General features: G+C 38.9%; 1 long non-coding RNA gene across 1 annotated transcript; it reads left to right on the top strand.

Annotated features, from left to right (window-relative positions):
* Positions 1-1,929: 1,929 nt before the first annotated feature.
* LOC115796715 (uncharacterized) lies at positions 1,930-2,417 on the top strand. Its single transcript, XR_004021326.1, has 3 exons — positions 1,930-2,067; positions 2,270-2,322; positions 2,402-2,417. It is a non-coding gene; the product is annotated as an uncharacterized LOC115796715 (long non-coding RNA).
* Positions 2,418-6,532: the final 4,115 nt, after the last annotated feature.

Genomic DNA, 6,532 nt, shown 5'->3' with positions numbered 1-6,532 from the left:
TCACCCAACACATTTAATACAATAATACTTGATTACATAATTGCTAGGACAAATGTATCTCGAAATGTTTGTAATCTTGCTAGTTTGCCAAATTACTTCAATATATGATTCATTTTTGTTCCAGTGGACCCGCCTGTGCCGTCCTGCTCTGAGGGAATCTACCTGCCCAAGTTTCTGCCTCCAAGTCCAGCTAATGGGGCTCACATGATTGCCTATATTAATGAAACACTGAATATTACCATCATGGCAGAGGCAACCAATGCCCCGTAAGTAACAGGAAAGAAACAAAATGCTGACACACAGACAGTGTATGCCTGGGTTCTATTGCCCAGACGCTATGCCATGCACTGCATTATAATATTATTTAACTGCAATTTGCAATTTACCACCTGGCATGATCAGTTTTGTTCACAATGCACATGATTTGGGGAGCTACAGAAAGCAAAATGGTGCCCAGAGTGAATGCAAGGGGGGAAAAGAGGAAAAACGGAACTCAAAGGACAATTTTCGGCTTTCTAATAAACATAAAATCCCAGAAGCTGGGAAGCCTTGGAAAAAAACAAAACAAAAAAAAACTACAGTTCCCAGCAAAATGATGTTAGTGGCTTGCTTTAAAAATATGATAGTTCATGCTGACGACATAATGACGGATATTCGAACATAGGAAGTGCTCTTAGGGGCTGATCAGATCGATAAAACTCCTGGATAATAATGTTTTTGTTGTGTACGTGTTTTATGATTTCTGCAAACCCATTAGTGGGAGGAAACTGCACTCTGGGACACGTTGGATGCATGCAAAAGGCCTGAATTTGAGTTTTGTGTCAATCCTGTAACCGTAAATCTCCTCTGAACTCTACGCTGTAGCATATGAAGTATCCTGATGTGCATCTCTTTACAAATGTAACCACAGGTCAGGTCAGTGCAGCCTGCAAGGGTTGTAAATAGCCCATGGGCTTCAGAGGTGTTCCGGTTACGTATGTGGGCCCAGCAACGACCCGAGGAGGCACAGTCACCCTCTACTATGGAGGACACAGAGAATAGGGCTGTGTTTAAATTCCCTTTCACAGTTTGTGTCCTACATAACAGATTCAAGCTGAGTGCATTCATTAGGATTAAAATATAGATTTGAATAACATTTCTATTCTCATGTATTATTTTATATGATTGCAATAACATATAATGAGCTTCGGTTAGCTTTACAGAAAAATATGAGGTAGAAACGTCCTCCAAAGAGCTACTTTTACTTTCTTACTTTGAGTACATTTCAGAGCCTGTACTTTTTTACTTTTTCTTAAGTAAAGAAGTTGAAACAGTACTTCGACTTTTACCAAAGTATTTTTTAACACAAGTACTTCTACTTCTACTTAAGTACAGAATGTCAGTACTTTTGCCACCTCTGATTAAATGCAGAGTAGCATATATGCATCACAGGAAGCCCCCCAACTGTCTAGGCCTATTGCAGCGTATATAAGGGAGGGTTCACCTGATCCAGCCCTAACTATAAGCTTGATCTAACTGGAATGTTTTAGCCTCATATATGCCACATGGATTTGGTGCAGGCAGCTCAGGTTAGCCTGAAAGCTGAAGGCTCTGCCTCCCATTCTACGTCTAACCCCAAGTAAGCTGTCTGAGAGTGTAGTGCCCTCTTGGGGTGAAATGGCACTATGAGGTCTTTAAGAATGATGTAAATAATGATCAGATTAGAGTTCATCTTTTCACATGTGTTGTTCAGTTGCAAAGCCAAACCATACATGAATAAAATGTCTTTTATTGATTTTTTTTCCTTTTAAGACATAGTTTAAGATGTGTCTGTTTTCTACCTTCAAGATTTAAAAGCCAACCATCACCATACATTTGGGAATAAATTCTGATGTTTTAATGAACTCTGATTTACATGCTAGATCTCTCTCTGGTGTTTTTTAGGGATTTAAAGCTTATGTTCAGTGGACCACATGATGTTGTCAAACACGCTGCTTCACGTGGAGAATTCATTCTGACTTGGACACCATCTGAGAATGAAGATGGAGAAGATCACCCCATCTGCTTTGTAGTCCAAGCAGAGGAAAAGTCAGTGTGGTGATATTTGCATGATTATAAGTGTAAATCACATCATACAGTTATGTTTTTGTATCTGTAAAACTGCCTATGAAAAATAAAATATGATACTGAAGGATCAGATCAGTTTAACCACTTTCTCAACAGCATCGTTATGGATATATTTTGTACTGTTTCGTGTTCTAATTAGTATGCTTTGAAATGATTCCCTCAGCACAGCCAAGTATCACTCTGAGCTACGCTGTGTTATTGTGAGCGTCCACATTAGTGAGTAAACTGAAATTATTGGCTTTTCCTTCATTGCATTCTATGTTAGGATAGTTTTTCATATGTAATTTTTTTTCAGGACCAATCACCACATCGCTGCCAACAACTGTTCTGCCTTCAACTACCTCAGAAAATATGACCACACCTCCCTTTGGTACGTGAAATATGCAACAGCTGATTTGGCACATGAATAAAGGCCTCTGTCCTTAAGACAGTTTTATTTCTTCAGGTTATCTGGTGCTAATAATTACAAACAGTGGCACAAAGGTGTTTCCCAATTGGACTTCTTGTGTAATCACTTTTTTTGCAAGCGTGTGCTTTGAGGAATTTGTGTGTAGAATGAAATCTTCTAATGTTTGTGTTTAGATTTGGCAAATTTTTCACTTCCTCTGTTTGTTGTTTAACAGTAAATAAAACTGAACCTCTAAGCAACGTGCTAGATGAGTCCCGAGGATCAGGTAAATATGAATATCTTACATCGCTTGGAAGTGCAAAGCTATGGTTTTAATATTGTTTGACTTTCAAAGCAATTCAGCCTTTGAGCTTATCCTTCTTCTACATACAGGCGATGGCAGCATTGGTGCTGGTGAAGTTGTTGGTATCGTGTTTGGTGTTGGAGCTGTTGCAGTGATTGGTGGCATTGCCATATGGGCTTTGAACCGAAGTTCTCATGTGCTCTGTGAGTAATAAAATCTGCTGCTTTTTAAAAAAATTTTATACCCTTTATCTCATTTTACAGATATTAAAGAAACTGTGTGAATTCATTTGTTTAACAGCCTTCTCTCTCTCTAATTCATTTTTACAGAAAAAAAAAACAACAAGGAACACCAAATCTGTAGAATTTAGACAAAGGAGAGCACAGGGGATGATATAATGCACTGATTTTCTTGCTAATTTTATTCAGAAGGGGTCACCACAGCTTATTATTATTATTATAATACACCAGATGCCCTTTCTGACCGCCAAAAAAGATCTTTTGCTTCTCGTGCTAATGTCTAGACTACTACACTAAGGAACCACTAGAATGCATTTTTTTCTCTGTCCAATTGTGTGTCCAAGTCCAATTTCTACATATGCGTATGTTATGAAATGCAGATGCATATTTTACTTTTGAAGATCATATCAAAGTATCATGTGAATGCTCAGTTCACTGTTTTCAGTCTTTGGTTCCATCTGTTGGTGAGATGTAGAAGTAAATAAAAGCTAAAGGCAGATAACCCCATGTGTGAGTGATTGTGTTTTGTTAAGGCTTTTAGTCTTAAATTCACACACTGATGTAAAGAAAATATTTACATAGACAATATCTGAAAGTAGAACATCAAGGTTTGAGAGCTGAAAAGCACAAGAAAGGACACAATATTTAAACACTCTCAGCAAAAGTGTAATTCAGTTTCCCTTTATTTATACAGCAGTAGATCACAGCAAACAGGTGCCTCACAGTGCTTTTTATATTGAGATAAAGACTTAATACAGACTAAACTCCAACAATCAGACTTTGCTCTATGAGAAAGCACTTGGCGACAGTGGGAAGGAAAAACTCCCTTTTAACAGACTCAGCCTGAACAGAGGGGCAGTCATCTGCTACAACCTGTTCAGGCTGAGGGGAGTGACAGGACAAAAGAGCCAAAAAGAGCCAGAGATTAACAATAATCAATAAAGCATATATAATGTAAATAATCTCTAATCTAAATAATCTCTGTAATAAAATGTTATGGTCAACAGCATCGAGTCAAAAAGAAGGTCATTTGCAACCTCCACTAAGGCTGTTTCTGTACTGTGATGAATTCTGCAACCTGACTGATAAACAACCTTCATTCAAACCTACAGGTTTAAATGAATTGATTATATACTATGATTTCAAAGTATGCCTTTAATTGTTTGAGCAGTGTCAAAACAAACAAACAAACAAAAAACAATAGTAGCATAAATTGGTTGTACAGTACAGCACAGGTAGGTCTGGACTGGCAGCTCCACCTCATTACTGTCTGCCGTGCATCACTTCCTCTAACTGAAGCCACTGAATCTAGCTGCTGCTAGGAAGGATCGAGAGCTTGGTTGTGTTTGGTTAAACTCTCACCACTGGGTGGAGTAGTGCTACTGTGAGTCAGGCAGACTCGTTTTTTTAGGTTTACTTTGTGTGTGTGTTTGGTAAAGTTCTCATACTCTAGATGTCTATTTTACTTTGCTTTTTTTTTTGTGTGTCATTTTCAGTCTAAGTGAATTAAGCAGCCGATTTAACCCCTATTTGGGGGGGTGCAATGCAAATATGAAGGGAACTGTACTGCACGTCCACTACACGGAGTACTTTGGATTTAGGAGCCTCGTTTACTTTAGTTCAAGAAGTATTTTGCTCACAAATACTGAACATTAGATACTTCGGTTAGATGTGTCCACATGTCACTGAATCTTAACTAATTACTACATTTCATGCCTCATAGTGTCAAAGACTTCTATGAGTATGTTTACATTCACAGCGCTTCCTGTTGAACTGTTATCAACATCCTTTTTGCTTTCGGCCTCTCTGACTGTTTTATGTCAGTGACCTTTGAACATATTTTACGGGTCATTATTTATTACAGCTTTCAGTGCACCAAGCTTTACCACAACAGAGTGAATATCAGTGTGCATAATTTTAACTCACTCACAAATTTTACTGAGGCTCAAAGTTTCTATCATTATGAAGCTGTTTTGAGTGACTGGTTGTAGGTTAATTTTCCTACAGTGTGAAGCCTGTTCTGTGAACGATGCCATCGGCAATCCAACCCACATTTTAACAGATCTGAGAGCTAAATGTTGCAAAGCATGTTTTCCAGATGGTGGGGCAGTCTCAATGAGAAAAAGGATCATGGCAGACAGAATGTGTGGGCTGAACATGTGAGTCACTGCTGAGATTCTTGTGGTGGCTCCTCCCACGACATCAATGGCTCGAGGTTTTTGGAACTGTCTTTACAAAAGGGAAAAGGCATATTCACACATTCACACACTCACACAGTCACAGTAGGGAAAACACTGGAGACTGCAGCACCACCAAACTTATTGCAACTGTGTACAACAATCTTGCAGTCATGTTGCCTTTAAAATAGTTGCTTTAAAGTTGGCAGCCAGACTTGCAATCACTCAGTCAGCTAGCATCTTCAAGACAATTTGAGTATATTACAATGCCAATAAAGCGGTAATAAAACAGTGACAAGGCGAGTTCAGTCTGCTATGCAGTTAAATGGGCTCAGCTCTGTCTATTACATTCAATCCATTTGTGACATTGCTGTGACAAACTGTGGAAAATCATTGAAAAAGGCAAATCACTTGCTGTCTTTTCAAAATCTGTTGCTATCCATATAGACAGAAATTCACATTAACTACCTACATTTAGAGTCCAACCAAAACCCGATCCAGAAATTACTTTCCAGAAGGTGACACGGGTGCAGCAGGACAGTGATTTAACTGCAGATTGACACAGGCACTCAGTAGCCTTGCTTTTATTTAGTAATTTAATCAGTTAAGTTCCCCATTCTAAATATGCATGTCACAGAACTGTTGCACAAACTGATGGAGGGATTGAACATGAACCTTGGAGTCTGGTTGCCTCTCACCAGGTGACCTGTGCAATCCCCTTCCAATTGAAAGTGTTGGATGCAAACACAATTACATGTAATTCTAAATGTGAATCCAATGCAGTCATCAAGAAACCACCTTTTTTTTCTGGTTGCAAGGAGGTTGCCATTCTGTCTTTATTCTAGTGTTACTGAGCCATTGGCACTTCAGTCTTGGCTTTATTTTCCATCCCCAGGCCTGGGGAAATGTGAACGCCTGAAAATCCAGAATCCATTATCTGAACAGAAAGGAAATGGAATATCCTGCACAAAGATAAAAAGTACTTGTTGACATGAATACGAGGGTAGTTGTAATGTGTAGTTATTGTCTAACATAGCAGTGCACACTTAATCAGAGCTATTGTGGTAATAATTACACTTAGAAAGGCTCTGACTCAGCTTGCTGAAATACCAGAATATTTGGATTGTGATAGCAGTTGTTCCACACCCTTCTGCTGTACTCTCACGCTCATGAACAGCAGAAGCAGATATCACGCTTCCCATGCTGCTTTACCAAAAACAAGTATACTGCTGTGTGTAGAGCGAAAAAGAGGTGGGACTTTTAAAGGTGGGACTCTTCAATACAAAGTCAGCGTGATTAGAGCGAAAAAGTCAAGTAA

This window comes from Archocentrus centrarchus, chromosome 18, assembly GCF_007364275.1.
Source record: "Archocentrus centrarchus isolate MPI-CPG fArcCen1 chromosome 18, fArcCen1, whole genome shotgun sequence".
NCBI lineage: Eukaryota > Metazoa > Chordata > Actinopteri > Cichliformes > Cichlidae > Archocentrus > Archocentrus centrarchus.
Note: the sequence above shows the minus strand (reverse complement) of the source record. Positions and strands in the feature narration are given on the sequence as shown.